Source organism: Nansenia antarctica (assembly GCF_963989245.1).
Source record: "Nansenia antarctica genome assembly, chromosome: 17".
NCBI lineage: Eukaryota > Metazoa > Chordata > Actinopteri > Argentiniformes > Microstomatidae > Nansenia > Nansenia antarctica.
The window spans coordinates 22716809-22739229 of record NC_137687.1 but is presented as its reverse complement, the minus strand read 5'-3'; the positions used below and the strand labels follow the sequence as shown (position 1 = coordinate 22739229).

General features: G+C 47.4%; 1 protein-coding gene across 1 annotated transcript in view; it reads left to right on the top strand.

Annotated features, from left to right (window-relative positions):
• Positions 1-5498: 5498 nt before the first annotated feature.
• The window catches only part of sik3 (SIK family kinase 3), a gene marked incomplete at its 3' end in the record, with an annotated part of 71086 nt that continues 54163 nt past the window's right edge, over positions 5499-22421 (top strand). Inside the window, exon 1 of the mRNA XM_080547442.1 lies at positions 5499-5686. The remainder of the gene's footprint in view (positions 5687-22421) is intronic.

Below are 22421 nucleotides of genomic sequence, written 5' to 3'. Positions count from 1 at the left end.
ACTCTGCCCCTTTATGAAGTTGAACCCAATGTGCGCTCCGACGCTTTCAGAGCGAATTTACGAACGCAGCCTATGATTGTAGAGTATCATGCTAGTCTAGTCTGTGGCTTTGGCCAGTTTAGATCAAGTGGACCACTGAGGTTCCATCTTATAGGATGTCTGTGAGTGTGTATAAGGACATAATGGTGTGTGTACTGTGAAGGAGAAGTCCTGTGTGGTGGACACATCACTCTCAGTCCAACAGGGGCACTGCTTCACACAATTCTCTCCCTCAGGAGAACCAATGGACCCCATCAAAGCTGATTCTCTGCCTCATTTAGCTTGTGCAAAACAGTCCCAAGAAGTGAGTAAAAAGTGCCCATGAAAATCATGTTTCTTTTGGATGGGATATCTGAGTTTTGAATACTGAAAACCAGGGATACATTTTCCCACTGTTGTAGACCTGTTTACCTTTTAAAGGCACACAACAAAACAAATAAAAGTAATTCTTTAGAGCATTCTGAATTGTTCTTTTTTTCCCCCTCACAGTCAAGCACTGTGTTTGGCCCAAGCCAAATGGCATTCAGCAATGTTCATTCATACCTCAAAGATATACTGTATGGTAATCTACTGCTGAACAGTCTAGGAGGAAGGGGGGGCATTTCTTGGCAGGATCTATAATGTAGCCTATAAAAAAGAGAAACAGAATACATCCCCTCTCAATATGAATTAAAGTGGATCGTGTCAATGATCGAATTCACACAATTTGCTCATTTTCACCCCCAGTAGTGGACCGGCCACCTGGAGCACTGGTGGATGGGCTGGTCGACCTGTGGGCTGCTGGCCCGGTAAGTGACGCAATCTGTGGGCTTCATAACATGATCTGTGCCCCCCCCCCCCGTGGGATGGATGTCCAGGACCGTTTTCTTGTCCTAGTCGGTCCCCATTTGCACTTTAACTATCACCCACACAGACCTTGACTTGACGCAAACAGACCATGGCCATCGGCATGGGAACGAGATACACACACGCAGCAAGTCAAAACAAATCAAGGTCTATTTAGTTTTTCAGGACCAACATAGTCACAGATTTATTACACCGCAAAACGGCAACATCCTCTTGATAGATAGAGAGCAGGGAAAACTGCAAGTTATGCATCCGACTCCATAACATTCTCATAACTAGAACTGTTTGAGTATGGTTCTTGTTGATGACTTTTAGAGCGATGTCTTACGTAACATGCCGCCTTCAGATGAATACAATTATGAAATTAATAACACCTAACTAAGGCCAGGAGTTTTTCTTTTACTGAACACACTAGTTGACCAGACAAACTCCAGGGCCTATCAGGGCCTACCGCCACCAGGGCTCAACCAAAGCTCTCACTCAATATTATAGAACATCTCTGGACTCTGACTTCAGCCAAATCCGTCATAGTGGAGCCTGGGCCACTGCTTATTGGTGTCCTCTACCCGGGGGGGTATTCCATCAATGTCACGAAAGTAAAATCCAGGCTTAATTTGAGTCTTTAAGTCTTGCGAGGGTTGATTTTTTTTTTATATATACTAAATCTCGCAGGATTTATCAAAATAAGCCTGGATTGTCCTTTAGTGGACAGGCAGGAGAGGGGTTGGAGAGGGGTTGGAGAGGGGTTGGAGAGGGGTTGGAGAGGGGGTTGGAGAAGGGTTGGGTCGAGCAGTGACCGTGAGGATTAGCCAGGATGTAACGTTTGGGTATAGTAAGCGGGCCCAGGTGCGGCGCAGATAAAGGCAGGCAGACGAGTAGGTAGGGAGGAGTAGGTAGGGGCACCAAACAAAAGGATCTGTACTTTAATGAAGTGCAGACAGACAAAACAGGATACAAACACTAGGACACAAACACGGACTTACGCTTGAAAAACAAAAGGGGGAGAACTCAGTCTCCAAAAACAACAGTACTCGTATGTTCAGTTTAGCTGACATTCTCCAAACCATCAACAAGCGTAGGGTCGGCTGTGGCGCAGGAGGTAGAGCCAGTGTCTAATGTAATATTATGCCATTTAGCTGACGCTTTTACCCAAAGCGACTTACTTCGCAGTGAGTGCATACATATTCAGCATATGGTCCCAACGGGAATCGAACCCACAATCTAAGCGTTGTTGTTAGCGCCATGCTCTACCAACAGAGCCACAGAGGACCACGGATGACTGCAAGGTCGGTAGATCGGCGGTTCGAACCCCGGCTGGCCACAGGTCGAAGTGTCCTTGGGCAAGACATTGAATTGAACCCCAAATTGCTCCCAATGAGCGGGCCGGCGCCTTGCATGGTATAGCTTGGCCGCCATTGGTGTTTGAATGTGAATGTGTGTGTGAACGGGTGAATGAGAGGCCGTTGTAAAGCGCTTTGGAATAAGGCGCCATATAAGTCGGCCCATTTACCAAACGGTGAACACACTGTGATGCAGGGAGTGGAGGGGGGTGAGGGGACATAAAGCATCTGTGACAATTACACACAGGTGCAGGTGACAAGTCTGTGAGTGAGGTGGCACAGTGGATAGCCAGAGGGAAGTGCGACCCCCATCCATAACACCAGGATCTCTTTACCCTAAAGGTTCTAAAGCCCCCCCTAATCGTGTGCTAAAGCACCCAAATTGTGGAATGCACTGCCAGTTTACATTAGGGATGCAACCTCAGTAAATAAGTCAAGACTAAAAACCCATCTTTTTAATATTTCCTTTAAATTACTAAATAATTAAATTATGATTATATAATGATTGGAGCACTTTGAACTGCAACGTTTGCAGGAGAAGCGCTGCAGCGCCGCAGACAGGAGCTGCTTGTGACCTTCTACCGCTGCGCAGTGGAGAGCATCCTCACCTACTGCATCTGCGTGTGGTTCTCCAGCTGCACAGCCGCAGAGAGGAATGCGCTACAGAGAGTCGTGAGATCGGCCCAGAAGATCACCGGCGCCCCCCTCCCCTCTCTGGAAGAGCTGTACAACACACGCTGCCTCAGGAAGGCCTCGAAGATCTCCAGAGACCCATCCCACCCTGGGAACGAACACTTTGCTCGGCTGCCCTCGGACAGGCGGTTCAGGACCATGTTCGCAAGGACAAATAGACTGAAGCTCAGCTTCTACCCCAGGGCCATTCAGGCCCTGAACACAGCAAAGACCTAGGTTCTAGGCCCTGGACAATCTAGACAATTTGATGGCAGCTACTAGATTGTAATCAAGTGCAATACTGAAACACAACTGTGAACATTTCAAACCTGCAAACTGCGACACTTTAAATGAATGTGCAATAACACTATGTGCAATATGACAACCCTCGGGTACATAAGGTTCAGAGATAGGAAATGTTAGAATAGGTATAGCATAGCATAGAGTACAGCACAGTGTTTTATTTGTATAGTATAGTATAGTGGATAGTGTACATAGCCTTTATTTATGTTAACCAGCTCTTTTCCCTTCTTGTTTTTAGTTTTTTTTCCTAGCACCAGGGGAGCCCCCCCCCTCCCAAATTTCGTTGTATGGTACCTGTACTATATCAATGACAATAAAGACCATTCATTCATTCATTCAATAAAAAGTTATTATTATTATTATTATTATTATTATTATTATTATTATTAATCCTCAAATGGAGCCCCTCACTCCTGTCCAACACGGCCTGGCAACAACCACAGCATCTTGGTATTGGTTCAACAGTTATTAAGGCATTTTATCCAACAGACTTCTCTAAATGAGGTGAATTGCATTAGAAAGTGACTGCATCTTGACTGTTGACTCACAGACAGAAGTTATTGCACTTCGGGTTAATAGTGATCTGCACCTTGGGGTTAACAGTGACGTGTTAGTGTTCGATTGTTCTATATTGTGGTGTTATGTTTGAGTGATATCCGTGTATCTGTGATGGATTGCTCTGTTCGGGCTGTCGTTGTTCAGTAAAGCTCCATTGAAGTATATATAATATACTTTAATTTAAGTGAATCATCATAATAAGTCAAACATGTGATAAGTGTGATCTGGTGCAGTCACAGTGCCAGAGAAGGAAAACAACTTTGGTGTTGAGGTCAAGTAGCTGATGTGTTTGACGCGGTCTGGTCGCTATGGAAACGTTGTCTCGCTTCTCTGTGACCTACCTTTTCCCTCGTTGTTGGATTTGATTCCGACCTGAATAGTCGACTAGAGACTATGTATAATAGACTAATAATAATAATAAGCACTTTGAATTGCCCCTGTTGTATGAAATGTGCTATACAAATAAACTTGCCTTGCCTTGCCTTGCAATTAATTAATAATTGCAACCCTAAGAATATTTTTCCCCAGATGCACCTCCTTGGTGAACGATATTAGTTTTAGGTCATCTATTGTTTTTGCTCCAAGTCTATAAGTGGGTAAAGGCCATTCCAAATTACTACTTATTATGACTATTAATATTGTGCCGCATAGGTCGCCTTGCATGGTTTGATAGTTATACTATATGATATCCTCTGAAGTTCCTGAAGACAATGGGAATAATAGGTTATATGGTTAATGTGTTTTGTGATTATGACGGCTGTATGTTCCAGTCAGAAAGCCTCTGTGACGCTCTGCATCCTGCGCTCAGCTGGACAGGTGCACGCGCCTCCAGGGTCTGAACAGGTGCACGTGCACGCGCCTCCAGGGTCTGAACAGGTGCACGCGCCTCCAGGTCTCTGACGGGAGTTGGACGAGCCCACTGTGTTCACGACGTGCGCGCTCCCGTTAGCTCACACGCACTAACGGGATACCACACACACACACACACACACACACACACACACACACACACACGCACGCACGCACGCACGCACGCACACACACACACACACACACACACACACACACACACACACACACACACACACACACACACACACACACAGTGCGAGAGAAAGGGATGTAATTCCCATTTAGCAGACGCCTTTATTATCCAAAGCGACTTTTGTAAAGTGAATCATCAGTCATCGACATTTTCTATGCTCGTACCAGGGGCCGTTGGCAGTAACACTGCCAGAAGAAGGAAGGATTACTTAAAAAAATAAATACATAATTGTTTTATTGTTTACAGTAGAGGAACAAGAAGTTGTTGTGCAAAAATGAGCAGAACCCAAAATCCACAAAGAAACTGCGCCGACCACTTGTGTGGTAATAATGCGCAGCTCAGTTGCCTAGGCGACCGCAATACGGTTTCTGCGGATGAAGTCATTGTTACGCCGATAGCGTTGCTATAGCGACAACCTAGAGAGGGCGCTCGCTGCGGAGGAGCTAGTCAACGACGTCATATGACGCAGGGGGGCGGGGGCGTGCCCGTCATATGACGCAGGGGGGCGGGGGCGTGCCCGCGATGCTGCGCGCTGCGCCAGGCAGGCTTGTTGTTCCCGCAGAGAGAGAGAGGCGAGGAGAAGATGGCTGCCGTGTCGAGCGGAGCTGCCTCTGGACCAGCCGGGATCACGCACGTCTCTACCCGCCCGGCCATGGGCCCCCCGGGCCCCCGACCCCCGCCTGGGTCCTCCGGCCTCGGCCACCCTGCCGGCCGAGCCACCCCGGCCCCCCCCGGGTGCCTCGGGTCCAGCCCCGGCGGCCAGGCCAGCAGCAGCAGGGCCCCCCCGCCGGCCCGAGTGGGCTACTACGAGATCGAGCGGACCATCGGCAAGGGGAATTTCGCCGTGGTGAAACTAGCCACGCATATCATCACTAAAGCCAAGGTAAGATGGATCGATCTGGGGAGGGTCCAGGCGCTGATCAGCCGGGGTGTCCTGGAGCAAGCCTTCTGATTGTGGTCGCTGTCAGTGTTACCATCCTCCTAGGCTCTGGTCTCTGGTCGGGCCTAGGGTTCGGGCTTTCTGGGGGTAGAGAGAGAGAGAGAGAGAGAGAGACTGCTATACAACGGCTAGACGTTATTATTTTTGCTTGTATGCGGGGGTGTATGTACACTCTGGCCCGATCATACGATCAACGATTCGTGTTGAATCCTTTTTCACCCATGATGATGGGGATCGTTGTAATGTTGTCAACGCAGGACTGAGAGAGAAAGAGAGAAAGAGAGAGACAGAGAGAGAGAGAGAGAGAGAGAGAGAGAGAGAGAGAGAGAGAGAGAGAGAGAGAGAGAGAGAGAGAGGGGGGGGCACCAGTGGTAAATCCAATCCAAAGTGGTAACGTCGTTAACTTCGCTTCGTTTTGTCTGTTTGTCTTTGCAATCAGCTTTTTTTTAACCAGCTATGATGTCTGGAGATGCATCAACTAAGTGTCACATAGGCGCATCTCAGAAGCATCTGTGTTCACCAGGCAGCGACACACACACACACACACACACACACACACACACACACACACACCAGGCAGGAACACACACACACACACACACACACACACACACACACACACACACACCAGGCAGGAACACACACACACACACACACACACACACACGCACACACTTCGCCCATCCAGTGACAGCGTCAGTAAACAAATAGCTGGCAAGCTGAGGTCGTCTCTCCCGGTACGTGTTTACTGTCATTAAAATCCCAGTAGTTGTCCAAGTGTACAACCCCCCATCCCCCGTTCTTTGTTTAGCATATTTTTTGTATTTTGCCGTCTTGCATTTCACTTTGTGTCTATTATTATTTATTTGAAAGGCGGGTTGGTATGGGAGGGGGGATGGGGTCAATTCTAGGCTATTAGTTGTGGTTTTGGCATGCCGTTTGATTAGTGTATGCCCTGTTGTTTGCCATTTGTCATTTTGCCTATAGGACTGTTTGGGAGAATTTACAGCCTCAAATGTGGTTGCCCATTGATGGCACCTAGCACGTAGACAATTGATGCCTTTGCATAGTGTGGGCGTCTGTAGGCAAGGGAGTGCTCGGGTGGCACCGCGGAGTGGGTAAGGACCTCTACTGTACTATTATCAATGTTCCATATTGCCCTGCTTAAATACCCTACAGTGCGTGCGAGTGTGTTAGTGTCCACCTGCATATTAACCTCCTCTAGCAGACCCATGGCTGGGCCGTTTATGATCGCAAATGCATTTATTGGGGGGGAGGAAGTGGAAATACTTGAGTTTCTTTCCAGATTTGCCTTTACATAACTAAACTGTCACTTTGTGAAATATCTTCACCTAGATTATTTGGGAGCCATCCTTGTTTTTTACGTTTCAGCGTGTGACTCTTGACCGTCCGTGTTAAGCAGACAGATCTTCTACTTAAAGCGAGATTGGAGACGGGCCAGGTGCTGTACGTCAGAGCGAAGGAAGAGAAAAGGCAAAGGAGCTTACTTAAAGTGACATCATGGCCGTAATTGCATGTGGGGCCTAATGTTGACATGCACACACACACACACACACACACCGTTCGGCTTGCACCAGATATAATCGCCACAGCTCTCATCCTGGCGGCAGGTGAGATCAACATAAGGTTGCGGCATTGAGTGGCTGTCAATGTGATGTGAACATGAAGGCGGGCGGTGATCGTCATGTGACACCTCCGGACCTCTGCCGTTCACGGGTCAGTGCTGTCGCCAATATAGGGGTTCTGGTTTGGTGGCCGGTGTGGTGGCACAACTAGAGAAGCAGGTGGAAGTGTGAAAGGGACATATAAAGCATACCTGTGTGTGTGTGTGGTGTGTGTGTGTCTGTGTGTGTCTCTGTGTGTGTCTGTCTGTGTTAGTGATATTAGTAATGTAGTGCACTAGTGTGTGTGTGTGTGTGTGTGGGTGTGTGTGTGTGTGTTTGTGTCTGTATGTGTGTCTCTGTGTTAGTGATATTAGTAATAGGGGGCACTAGTCTGTGTGTGTTGTTGAATGACAAAGATTGATGCATTCACATGATACATGTATAATCTTGGTCATAGCTTAATTCACATTATCTACTGAATGCTACATTTTGTTGACCCCGCTTTATTCTTTTGATAACATCACAGAGGGTATTTCATTGTTAGGGTGCAGTTGTCAGATGAAATATGTATACAGTAGTAAGTGGTTTTTGCTGCAAATGAAATTTGATCGATCTAGCCTACAAGTTCAGCTCCAGTCACTGATTCATGTTCATTGTGCAAGTCAAGCCAGACATACTGTGTGTGTGTGTGTGTGTGTGTGTGTGAGAGTGTGTGTGTGTGTGTGTGTGTGTGAAATTGGACCAAGTCATATAAGATGTGTGCCTTAGTACTAGCTCCTCAGTAGCAGGATTATAAATGCTGGTATTTCTGCGTTTATGTTTAGGCAATTCAAAGTCCAAACAAGGGCATATGCAACCAGAGAGAGCTACTTGTTTCTCCTTTGGACTGAAGTCCTGATTCAAGAGGAGTCGCAGGATCCGGTGATACGAATGCTGAACAACAACAAAAATAAAAATGTACCCTACGGCTGTTGGCTGTACACACACAACTAGTGTCTGTCTGCCTTCTCACTTAGAACTGCTTCAATGCAAGCTAAGGTATCTCTCTTCTTCTTCTTCTTCTTCTTCTTCTTCTCCTTCTTCTTCTCCTTCTTGTTCTTCTTCTTGTTCTTCTTCTTGTTCTTCTTCTTGTTCTTCTTCTTCTTCTTCTCCTTCTTGTTCTTGTTCTTGTTCTTCTTCTTCTCCTTCTTCTTCTTCTTCGATAGGGAGTGGACAGTTTCAGCATATTAGGACAGGATATTTTTTTCTTCCCACACACCTCTTCCTCCAGCACAATCCGAGCTGCGTGTGACAGAGAGAGAGAGAGAGAGAGAGAGAGAGAGAGAGAGAGAGAGAGAGAGAGAGAGAGAGAGAGAGAGAGAGAGAGAGAGAGAGAGAGAGAGAGAGAGAGAGAGAGAGAGAGAGAGAGAGAGAGAGAGAGAGAGAGAGAGAGAGAGAGAGAGAGAGAGAGAGAGAGAGAGAGAGAGAGAATCACACGTTTGCTGGAGCTTTGCAAGAGGGCCTAGCTAGCACCACCAGACCAGACCTCTGCTGACCAGCCCACACCCAGGTCAACACACATACTACACACACACATATGAAATAATAAAAGTGTTGAACTCAGCCGTGTGTGTGTGCCTAGCGTCCCCCCCCCCCCTCCTCTTGGCTTGACTACAGTCAGACAGGTAGGGTTAAAGATGGCGCGCAGCATGCCCCAGCTTGTCCGTGGTGTATCACGCCGTCACCCTGTGCTGGTTCTAGGCCCCCACCGCCACCCCCCCCCCCCCCGTCTTCTCCTTAGCTTAACGCCACACACACACACACACTAATTTGTAAATTTGTGGTGGTGGTGGACTTGACATGGTGCCCTGTAGACACTCTGGTGTGTCTGTGTGTGTGGTGTGTGTGGTGTGTGTGTGTGTGTGTGTGGTGTGTGTGTGTGTGTGTGTGTGTGTGTGTGACGTCCTCCGTGTTAAACAAGATCGGCCCAGTTATTCCCTCTTAATCTCCTTTTTATGTGCCCTAACCCAGTTAACTCATCCCTAGGTTCGTTCACTGGGGGTGTGTGTGAGAGTGTGTGTATGTGTTTATATGCACGTGTGTGTGTGTGTGTGTGTGTGTAGGCATGTGTGTTGACCTGGGTCTGGGCTGAGAGAGAGGTCTGATGGTGATAGACGTGTGAGGTGACAGCCCTGGTAACAACACAACTCACTCCTCTCTGAAACTGAAATGCCCCCCCAATTTCGGAAACTGAAATACCCCCCCCTCCTCCTTCTGAAGCTGAAATGCCTCCCCCATTTCTGAAACTGAAATGCCCCCCCCTCCTTCTGAAGCTGAATTGCCCCCCCCCCTCTCCTTCTGAAGCTGAATTGCCCCCCCACCCTTGCTGTTTTTGCGGTACAGCTGGTTTAGATCTGGTGCTCGGGCAAGCAGTCACGTGTGTTGTCATTGGCGATACGGAGGACACCGTTTTCGAGATGTCACGTGTGTGTGTGTGTGTGTGTGTGTGTGTGTACTGTGTGTGTGAGAGGAGGCGATACTGTTTGCGGTAGCATAGCCCTTGTTAGGCTAGTGCTTTGTAGTATAGAAGTACAGAAATGTTGTACACTAAGTAGTACACTAGTACAGAAACGTATTACACTAAGTAGTACACTCGTACAGAAATGTTGTACACTAAGTAGTACACTAGTACAGAAACGGAGTAGGCCTACCTGACTACCTTATGTTTGGTATTAGGTTATATTACAGTGAAGAAAACAAACAAATCCTCACTCTCAAGTTAATTCCTATATTCTTCCTCGACTTATAGCTATAGATAATTCCGCTATTCAAATTCAAACCTTTAGGCTATTTTATTTATTTTAAGTTCTGTGAAGGCTACTAATCGACGACCACAAAGCTCACAACAATGTCCAATGCCAAGTTCACCCCCCAACTGACACCCAGAGGTCACCCAGAGGTCACCCAGAGGTCACCCAGAGGTCACAGAATTGAACTATCCGTTGTTGCTATCTGCTGTTTTAAGTCAGGTGAAAAAGAAATGGCCACACAGAGGGAAATAACAATGTATGACTGATAATTACAAATGTTAATGGCTCAAACGCGCTTTTAACATGTAAGAGCATGATTATAACATGTAGTCCAGGGTTTCCGTTAGAAAAATTTGCCGTCGGACATCGTGTCCGGGAAGAATTCGATTTACCGGACAAACGTGATATATTCCGGTCACCATATTAAAATATAATAAAAATAAATAAAATCAAAATCATATTTTTTTCTCTCAAATCTAATATATCTGTTTGTCGCGGTGATTACTGTTGTGTAGCGGCCTATATATGCCATTTAATGTCTATTTCTCATCCGATACGATTAGATGCGAGCTATATAATATATAATAATATAACATGATTTGACGCATGCGCGCTATGCCATGCGTCAAATCCAGCGCTGAACGGGTCCAGCGCTGAACTGGCGCCTCACTGGGAACTGAACAGACAGCATCGATCAATGAACGGACTCCACATTACGTTAACTGAAGTTTGTTAAATTGTTTGAGATTAATGTGAGTTTTCTATTTTCTCTTTCCAGTTTTACCCTTTTTTAAAAATCAATAAAACAACGTCATTTCTATAACCAGGTCTCGCTGGTTGGGAAGGCATTTCGTTTAGCTCGGGAGTATGACAATGGGGAGAACATAACTGTTTATTGAGAAACAATTGATAGGCAGTCTGGGATACGTATATAAAGAAATACCACAATGTCTAGATGTATAACATTTTATTGAACAGTAACAGTGCAAGCATGTAGGCTTCTGGCGTGACACGGCTAGCCTAATTTCCGTTCATATGCCTTTTATCAGATAAAATAAAATAGAATAAAACTCTTTGAAAATAAATAGGCTTTAAATTAACTTGCAATGCGTATAGGCTAATTTCCATTCGATGTTACAGCCTAGGCTATGCCTTTTCTCAGATAGATAGGGGATAGCCCTGTAAGCTCATACGGGTCTGTATGTCGTCCTGAAGACCGGCTGTTAGATCATATCGCTGAAGTTTGTCTCCATCTTAGTGTAAATGTTGTCCGTTTCGTTTGTTATCCTTGTTATTGTGCGATAAAGTTAAAGCGCTCCGCTTCGGGACACCATTTTCAGCTGAGCACCAAACACACACACAGGCAGTCTGTTCCCGAGAGAGAAGGACCCGCCCCCTTTAGTTAGCCTATAGCCTATAGGCTAACTAAAGGGGGCGGGTCCTTCTCTCTCGGGCAGTGTTGTGTGTGTGTGTTTGGTGCTCAGCTGAAAATGGTTAGAGGGAATTATTTTCACCGGACATTTATGTCCGACGAGTTTTCAATTTGTCGGACTTCAACTACTTTTACCGGACAAAGACCGGTAATTACCGGTTAACGGAAACCCTGATGTAGTCATGCATCAATACTTACTGTTATAAGTGTTATCACATGTTTATTTCACTCTCATAGGAGTCTTACTGTAGAGTATCGGTCCACCGGTTTGGTTTATGGTAAATGGACTGCAAGCTAAAGGCGCCGGCCCGCTCACTGGGAGCAATTTGGGCTTCAGTGTCTTGCCCAAGGACTAGTGCTGTCCCAAACGACTATTTTTCTAACGATTAATCTAGCGATTATTTTATCGATTATTCGATTAGTCTAACGACTAATTTATCGATAAGTCTAACGGTAATTTTTGTACTGTAAAAAAAAAAAAAAAAAAAAAAACGTATTTGGCTCCACCTCACTGCTATGTTTAGCCAACTTGAATGCCAACATGGCCATTTAGAAGTCTGTCCATCACCACAACACATAGCTAGCTAACGTTACTCTCGCTGCTATGTTATGATTAGCTAAATTGATGCTAACGTAGCATGCGAGCTACGAGCTAGATAACGTACAGTAGGTGCTCGCACCACAATGACAATAGGCTACCCAGCTACATAGCTAACGTTACTAACACCAGAAGACAAGACATACGAACTGTGGTGAGCTACATTGCTTGTGTAACATTAGCTAGTAGCTATCCATTTTTCACTCATACACTTAATTGTCTCGCCTGGTAAAATAAAGGTTTCAAAAAAAAAAAAAAAAAAAAAAAAACGCCATTTTGTTTATTTACGACTAACCGACGCATATTACGCTAACCGACGTATTGACGTAGTCGATGACGTCGACGACGTCGAATAATCGTAACAGCCCTACCAAGGACACTTCGACTTGTGGCCAGCCGGGGCTCAAACCGCCGGTCTGCCAACCTTGCGATCATTAGATGCCAGCTCTACCTCCTGCGCCACAGCCGCCCCGGTTAACTAAACGCTATCATCAGCTATATTTAGGCTCTTGACTGAGCTGTATGGCATCGTGTAGTGTGTGTAGTGTGTGTGTAGTGTGTGTGTGTGTGTGTGTGTGTGTGTGTGTAGTGTGTGTGTGTGTGTGTGTGTGTGTGTGTGTGTAGTGTGTGTGTGCACGCGTCATGCCAGACGAGGCCCCTTGAGAATCGGCTGGCAACGTCAACCGTCTGATCTATGTTACACACACACACACACACACACACACGCACATTGGAATCACTTAACGTTTGTGTGTTGTCAACATGCACCGCCAGGAAAAGGTCATTCCATTGGAATCTTGTTGGTAGCCATGGAGACGTTTGTTTGAGACGGGAGTGCTGGAGGACTTGGTATGCTGGACAGACACATCTCTCTAAACTGCTGCCTCATCATAATAACAGTGTTTCCTGAGATGTTAAACACCCCTCAAGTGTGAGCCTGGGGTGGTCCAGTGGTCTAGTACCAGAACCATGGCCTGGGGTGGTCCAGTGGTCTAGCACCATGGCCTGGGGTGGTCCAGTGGTCTAGCACCATGGCCTGGGGTGGTCCAGCGGTCTAGCACCATGGCCTGGGGTGGTCCAGTGGTCTAGCACCAGTACCATGGCCTGGGGTGGTCCAGTGGTCTAGCACCATGGCCTGGGGTGGTCCAGTGGTCTAGCACCATGGCCTGGGGTGGTCCAGTGGTCTATTACCATGGCCTGGGGTGGTCCAGCGGTCTAGCACCATGGCCTGGGGTGGTCCAGTGGTCTAGCACCATGGCCTGGGGTGGTCCAGTGGTCTAGCACCAGTACCATGGCCTGGGGTGGTCCAGTGGTCTAGCACCATGGCCTGAGGTGGTCCAGTGGTCTAGCACCATGGCCTGGGGTGGTCCAGTGGTTTAGCACCAGTACCATGGCCTGGGGTGGTCCAGTGGTCTAGCACCAGAACTGTGGCCTGGGGTGGTCCAGTTGTCTAGCACCAGTACCATGGCCTGGGGTGGTCCAGTGGTCTAGTACCAGTACCATGGCTTGGGGTGGTCCAGTGGTCTAGTACCAGTACCATGGCCTTGGGTGGTCCAGTGGTCTAGTACCAGTACCATGGCCTGGGGTGGTCCAGTGGTCTAGTACCAGTACCATGGACTGGGGTGGTCCAGTGGTCTACAGCACATATGTAGGGCTGGGTATTGCCACTGACTTCCCAACACAATTCGATTCCGATCCGATTATTTAGTTACAATACCAATTTTGCTTAAATATGAAAGAGAAATTTCAGAACTAATGCTATAAATGGTTCAAGGAACCCTCTAACATGTTGCATTGTTAAACATATCAGATTAAGATTTAGATTAAGAATTGACTCCAAAGCAGTTACATGAATGTACTTTTGCATTGGAACATAAATGACCATGACCAGCATTGACCACATATGCCCATGTTGGCAAGGGTTCCAATCCGGCCCATGCCGTGCTGACAAACCCCTAAGTAGTAAACTAAACTAGTACAGAACATTGTACACTAAGTAGTACACTAGTACAGAAACATTGTACACTAAGTAGTACACTAGTACAGAAACGGAGTAGGCGTGGGACTGCCCCACTCAGAAAAACAAATAACTTTAAAAACACACCTCAAGGCGTTGGGGAGATTTGGTGACCCACACAGCGACTAAACTGGAACATTAACATACCTGTGTGGAGCTTTTGAGTCTTTCTAGGTGTCCTCCCTCCTCCCTCTCTCCCTCCCTCCTCCTCCCTCCCTCCTCCCCCCTCCTGCTGTGGTTTCACATGGCTGCTGTTGTCATTGTCGACTCTTGTTGATTGACCGTTACGTGTGCAGCTATGCTGGTGAAAGACACACACACGTACACATTCACACACACCCACACACATGTACACATTCACACACACACCCAGACGTACACATTCACACTCACCCACACACACACGTACACATTCACACACACCCACATACACATTTACACACACCTACACACACACACACACACACACACACACACACACACACACACACACACACACACACGTACACATTTACACACACCCACACACACATACACATTCACACACACACGTACACATTACCCACACCGACACACACACCCACATTCACACACACACATCCACACACACCCATACACACCCATACACACCCATACACACACGTACACATTTACACACACACACACACACACACACACACACATTCACCCACACCCACCCACACACACACACACACACACACACATACACACACTCACACACACACACACACACACACACACACACACACACACACACACACACACACACACACACAGTCTTCCCGGTCTCTCTAGTGTAAAGCCTGTAGCTCAGCTGTGTGTGGTGTTAAAGGACAGGTTGACAGTTAGTTGATGTAGTTCGTGCCCTTCAGGTCAAAGGTCAACCAACGTCTGTTGTCCCCGGTAACCTGGCAGAGTGGAGAGATCCACTGGACTTCACCCCGGTCCGGTGGGTCCACCCAGTCTCCCTCTCCGTGGTGCTGGAACGCCTAGTTCCGTTTTTCAAAAGAAAAGTCTGAACATTTTGATTGGTTGCCGACATGCGGACCAAATGATCAGACTGTGTCACATATATCCACAATTTCTTAATCACAATATTACTTTAGAAAATATACACAGATATATATATATACGATAACAACAAGTGTGGTGGAAACATGCCAGTACTGCATAGTCTGGCTGATGTTGTAAATAGTCTGATGAAAAACACAACATTACATTCTTGGCATTCGGCAGGCGCCTTTATCCAAAGCGACTTACATCAAACGCATTTGTCTAAGTAAGCGAATCATCTGTCCATCAGTCATAGCAAGGAAATGTAATCTATGCTCGAAACAAAGACACCAGATGTTTTCACCGATAGATGATAGAAGATAGTTGCCTTGCGAAAAAAGCGCGGCCACTGCACTTGTAGTTGTGCTCAAGTGTTGTAAACGTGTAGTTCTGCTCTAGTGTTGTAAACGGGACGTTTTGCCTATCTGGTGTCAAGAGGGCGGCTGTGGCTCAGCCTGTAGAGCCGGCGTCTAACGATCGCAAAGTCGGCAGCTCACAGGGGTTCGAATCCCCGGCGAGGCCAAGTTACGAAGTGTCCCTGAGCAAGTGTCACCGAACCCCTAGTTGCTCCGGGGGGGGGGGGGGGTCGCCTTCAATGGCTGTGACCCCTTGCCTAGATGCCCCCTCTAGAGCATAAATGCATTTGGTTGTTGGTGTGGAATGACAAACTTTGAATCTCTTTCCCCCTTTCCTTCCCCTTAAAGCAAAGACTAGGAATAGGGGCACAACAGGCACAGCCAAACTGTATATTTTTTCTTTACGGTCCTTGGTCAAGTTTACCAGGAACACGTTCTTCTTGGTCAAGTTTACCAGGAACACGTTCTTCTTGGTCAAGTTTACCAGGAACACGTTCTTCTTCAGCCGTGTCCTGAGGGAACGTGGGTTTCAGGAGAAAGGCCAGAGGATGAATGAACCAACCACTCGAGAGCTGGGTAGATGATGAGGTGGGCCATTATCCTACAAGGGGGTCCGGCTGGGAATTTAGCCAGGACAACGGCTTCTTTCCCTACCGCCTACCTACTCTGGCGTAAACATAATACCTGTTGATTATTTGTGTTTATTCCGTTTTTTTTCTGATTGTCTTCCATGGCCTTTCATGGGAAAAACCCTTTACCTACCTGGTCAAGTTTACCAGGAAGAATGTTCTCGTTTTGCCACAATGTCCTGGGGAGAAAGTCCCAAGAGAAAGGAGAGGGGAAGGAGAGGAAGGGGAGAGAAAGGAGAGAGGAAAGAGAGAGGAAGGAGAGAGGATGAATGAAAGCCGGTTGAAAGCAGAAGATGATGAGGTGGACATTAGAGTACAAGGGTCACACTGTGAACCTGGCCGGGACGCAGACCGAGGCCGTTCACACACCCACTCTGGTGTCGAGTGGCGCTGTGGAATCTTTTTACCTCAGCTTAACAATCAATTACCGGCAGGCAGCAATCTGTCACAGCCAATGGTCATTAATGTGTGTGATGTCACTGCACAAATGTGAGTGTAGTGTGTGTGTGGTGTGTGTGTGGTGTGTGTGTGGTGTGTGTGTGTGTACAATTTGTCACAGTGAATGGTAATTTGTGTGATGTCACTGCACAAATGTGTGTGTGTGTGTCTAGTGTAGTGTGTGTACTGTGTGTGTGTGTGTAATGTGTGTGTAATGTTTGTGTACTGTGTGTGTGTATGTGTATGTGTGTGTGTGTGTGTGTAATGTGTGTGTAATGTTTGTGTACTGTGTGTGTGTGTGTGTGTGTCTAGTGTAGTGTGTGTACTGTGTGTGTGTGTGTGTGTGTAATGTGTGTGTAATGTTTGTGTACTGTGTATGTGTGTGTGTGTGTGTGTGTGTGTGTGTGTGTGTGTGTGTGTGTGTGTGTGTAATGTGTGTGTAATGTTTGTGTACTGTGTGTGTGTGTGTGTGTGTGTCTAGTGTAGTGTGTGTACTGTGTGTGTGTGTGTGTAATGTTTGTGTACTGTGTGTGTGTATGTGTGTGTGTGTGTGTGTGTGTGTGTGTGTGTGTGTGTGTGTGTAATGTGTGTAGTGTGTGTGTGGGCCAGTTTAGTGCCCTGTCACACTCCTGCCTGCTCTCAGATGAGGACACTGTCCGGTCCCGGGCCCTGCTCAGCCCTGCAGGAACGACTACACTTTGACTACCCCCCCACCCCCCCCCCCCCCCTCAGATGCTATCTTTACGGCCAGGTCTATTTGACTGTCCTCTCTCACCTGTGTGGCCTCACGAAGCATGGTGAGCTCAGGTCATACACACACACTCCACACACACACACACACACACTCCACACACACACACACACACACACACACACTCCACACACACACTCACACTCTCCACACACACACACACACACACACACTCCACACGACACACACTCCACACACACACTCCACACACACACACACACACACACACTCCACACACACACACACTCCACACGACACACACTCCACACACACTCCACACACACTCCACACACACACACACACACACACACACACTGCACACACACACACACACACACACACACACTCCACACGACACACACCACACACACACACTACACACACACTCCACACGACACACACTCCACACACACACTCCACACACACTCCACACACACACACACACACACACACACACACACACACACACACACTCCACACACACACACACACACACACACACACACTCCACACACAATAACTGACTTCATCTCATCCCTACAGATAGTGTGTATCTAGTGCGTATCTAGTGTGTATCTAGTGTGTAGTGCGTGTACCACAGGCAATTAACATTACAGAACAAAATCATCTTGAGATTGGCCTTCATTCCACGTATATGTACATATAAATGATATTAACACTGCATTGAGATGGGGTGTACTAATAATACACAGCTCCATTTACTGTGTGTATCTTACGCCTTATCTGCTGTCATCTCCCTGCTACCTCAGGGCTATACTTACGTACTTACGGCATTTCTATTATTTCTTATTTCTATTATTATTACGTAATTTACGTTACCCCTCATCTCTTATTGTTTTTTCTCTTGTTTTGCTGCAATGTCTGAATGAAGCCTAATCATTTTTACTGTCTTATACTTATATAAATGGTAAATGGACTGCACTTATTCCAAAGCGCTTTACAACAGCCTCTCATTCACCCATTCACACACCCATTCACACACCAACGGCAGCAAGCTACCATGCAAGGCGCCGGCCCGCTCACTGGGAGCAATTTGGGGTTCAGTGTCTTGCCCACTTCAACATGTGGCCAGCCGGGGCTCAAACCGCCGATCTGCCAACCTTGCGATCCTCCTGAGCCAACCTTGCGATACCTCCTGAGCCACAGCCGCCCCAATGTATATAACATGTATATAACGGGATGTAACAATAAACTTGGTTCTGGTTCTGGAGATACCCTCTCTGCTTTCGTTCGTAGCCTCATCCTCCTTTCCGAATCCTAATACCATTTCTCCTGATCCATGCGCCGTTTCTCCTGGTAAACTATGGGCTTCCTCTCTCACTCATAAACTGCCTGTGAAACTACAACATGCACCTGATGGACAGGGTTCCCGCGCTGGTCTTAAAAAGTCTTAAAGTCTAAAATCAAGCAATCAACTTATAAGGCCTAAAAAGGTCACAAATTTCAGTTATTCGGTCTTAAAATGAGGTGCTAGGTCTTAAAAATGAGGTCCTGCAAGGAAATCAGTCTGACCACGTCTATTTACGCGAAAATGAATCAAGCTGGAACCAAAGAAATGCCAATTCGCTTCCTTTTTTGTCTGTATGGCAGTGAAATCCCTAATTTCATCACCTCGAGGATTGACAAAAAGCTATCATATGGTGTCGTGAATAAGTCAGAAATTTCTTTCCAAAGAGGTCTAAAAAGGTCTTAAATTTGACTTGTTGAAAGTTGTAGGAACCCTGATAATGCACCAGATGGAGAAATTGCTCACTGGGAGAAATTTGGGGTTCAGTGTCTTGCCCCAGGACACTTCGACATGTGGCCAGCCGGGGCTCGAACCGCCGATCTGCCAACCTCACGATCCTCAGACGGCGGCTCTACCTCCTGAGCCACAGCCGCCCCACAAAGAAGAACAGAACGAAAGGGAACAACCGAAAGGGAAGAGTACCGAGCACCGCACGCCCCCGTCGCTGAATGGTGAATGAATCCAGACGAAACCGGAACAGACACCTTCTTTGTCCGTCCGAGAAGGATGTTGGACAGGTCCACAATGAAACCTACGTACACAATGAAACACATCTACCTACCTACGTGCGTAAATACCCCCTGGACACACCCACCCAGGTGTTCTGTGACCTGCTGACACACATCCTACCTGGCTCTAAATAAACCTTGGCGTCTGAATTACATTTCCACAGCGAGGAAGAGGAGGATACTGTACTAGTTTACGTACAGACACTCCTTGTTTCCAGTAACTATGTGCACCTACCTGTAATGCGCTGAGTCGCCTTACCTGATCACTTGCATACCACCTGCATTTGTAGCATTCCGCTGATTGGAATTGGCACTATCATTGTTCTGGCAGCCACATTGTTACCACTAACACACCCATTGTTACCACTAATCTATAGTGATGGTAAAAATGGTAAACGGACTGGTATATATATGGTAAGTGTCCACTTATATAGCCAAAGCGCTTTACAACAGTCTCTCATTCACACACACATTCACACACCTAATGGCGGCCAAGCTACCATGCAAGGCGCCGACCCGCTCATTGGGAGCAATTTGGGGTTCGGTGTCTTGCCTAGGGACACCTCGACACGCGGCCAGCTGGCGTTCGAACCGCCAATCTGCCGACCTTGCGATCATTTAGATGCCGGCTCTACCTACATCATGATGTAGTCTAGTCTAGTCACCACAACTAGTCTATAGTTATGTAGTCTAGTCACCACAACTAGTCTATAGTTATGTAGTCTAGTCTAAAATCCCTTGAGCCCAGCTTAAAAAAATAATAGAAGCCATGTTAGATTGTGTGTGTGTGTGTGTGTGTGTGTGTGTACTTTAAATAAATGAAGCCATGTTAGATTGTGTGTCTGTGTGTGTGTGTGTGTGTGTACTTTAAATAAATGAAGCCATGTTAGATTCCAGAGTCGACCAAGGTTACCATTCCTTACACATCTGCAACAACAACAACATCTGTCTGTCTGAGTGTAGACCAAACTCTGACCCTCTCTCTCTGTCTGTCTCACCCTCTCTCATCTGTCTGTCTGTCTGTCTCTCTCTGTCTCACCCTCTCTCATCTGTCTGTCTGTCTGTCTCACTCTCTCTCATCTGTCTGTCTATCTCTGTCTGTCTCACCCTCTCTCATCTGTCTGTCTGTCTCTCTCTGTCTCACCCTCTCTCGTCTGTCTGTCTCTCTCTGTCTCACCCTCTCTCATCTGTCTGTCTATCCCTCTCTGTCTCACCCTCTCTCATCAGTCTGTCTCTGAACGTCTCTCTGTCTCACCCTCTCTCAGGTCAGATGAGGTGTTTTTAGAGCGTGTGTTTCTAGGCAACACATGTACACTTCAATAACAAGCGAGACCTAGTGGCCTTGCACCATTCACACACCAACGGCGGCAGGCTCGTCATCGGGAGCAATTCCGGGGGTTCAGCGTCTTGCCGAGGACACCTTGACACGTAGCCAGCCGTGGGGGGTTCGAACCCCCCCGAATAACCGACCTTGCGTCTACCGTTAGATGCCGGAAGGAACTGTGCTGAACTGAACTGAACTGAACTGTGTGTGTGTGTGTGTGTGTGTGTGTGTGTGTGTGTGTGTGTGTGTGTGTGTGTGAGGACCATACATATCCATATCTAAGTCCTGTAGACTTAGAGAAAGGAAGGGGGGGGTGTACAGTATCAGCTCAGCGGTGTAGCGGGCAGGTCAGCGGTCATGTGACCATGGCTGAGCGGCTCTGGGACACCTCGGCTTAGCGGACTCTTGTCTGTCTGTATCCATATCTGTCAACGGAACATTCCAGTCAAGAACGGAAGCCAGGAGTCACCCTGAGGGAACAGAACTGGACCAGACGACTCTCTCTCTCTATCAAACAACTAGCCCCGGAGTGTGTGTGTGTGTGTGTGTGTGTGTGTGTGTGTGTGTGTGTGTGTGTGTGTGTGTTTACTGTAACTGGAACATAGTGCAGACTAGCCGTCTGTCCTGCCTGCTGGGCTGGCGAGGAAACGCGCGTGTGTGTGTGTGTGTGTCTCTTGTCTGTGTGTGTGTGTCTGTGTGTGTATATGTGTGTGCGTGCGTATCTGTTTCTGTCTGTGTGTGTCTGTCTGTGTGTGTGTCTGTCTGTCTGTGTCTGTCAGTCTGTCTGTCTGTCTGTCTGTCTCGGTGTCTCTGTCTCTGTGTCTCTGTCTCTGTGTCTCTGTCTGTCTCTTGTATGTGTGTCTCTGTCTCTTGTCTGTGTGTGTGTGTGTGTGTGTGTGTGTGTGTGTGTGTGTGTACCTTGCGTATCTTATCAGGCGGGCCACATGATGTTCTGTCCAGCCGGCTGCCAGCAGGTTTTCTACCCCTGGCACGCCTGGCCTCTCTGCCAGCAGGTTTACAGTCCTGCACGCCTGCCTCTCTGCAGCAGGTTTCATACAGGGTTCCTGTGCTGGTCTTAATCAAGCTGGAACCCCAAAAATGCCAATTCGCTTCCTTTTTTGACTGTATGGCAGTGAAATCCCTAATTTCATCACCTCGAGGATGACAAAAAGCTATCATATGGTGTCACGATAGGTCTAAAATTATATCCAAAGAGGTCTATAAAAAAGGTCTTAAATTTGATTTATTGAAACTTGTAGGAACCCTGTTTCTAGCCCTGGCACGCCGGGCCTCTCTGCCAGCTCAGTTCTGCCCCGATTTCCTTATTTTCAGTCCATTTGCATGGAGAGGGACTTGATGTTCCCAACGCACGGATATGTGGGTCTGTGGCGGGGAGGGGGGGAGGGGGGGGGGTGAACTCTGCCAGCACACCTGGCCTTTCTACCTCAGCAGGGGATTGTTGTTTTTAAGTGTGTGTGGTGGTGTGTGTGTGTGTGTGTGTGTGTGTGTGTGTGTGGGGGGGGGGGGGGTAGGGGTGTGGGGGTGTGTGTGTGTGGAGTGTGTGGAGTGTGTGTGTGTGGGCGGGGGCAGTGGGGGTGTGTGTGTGGA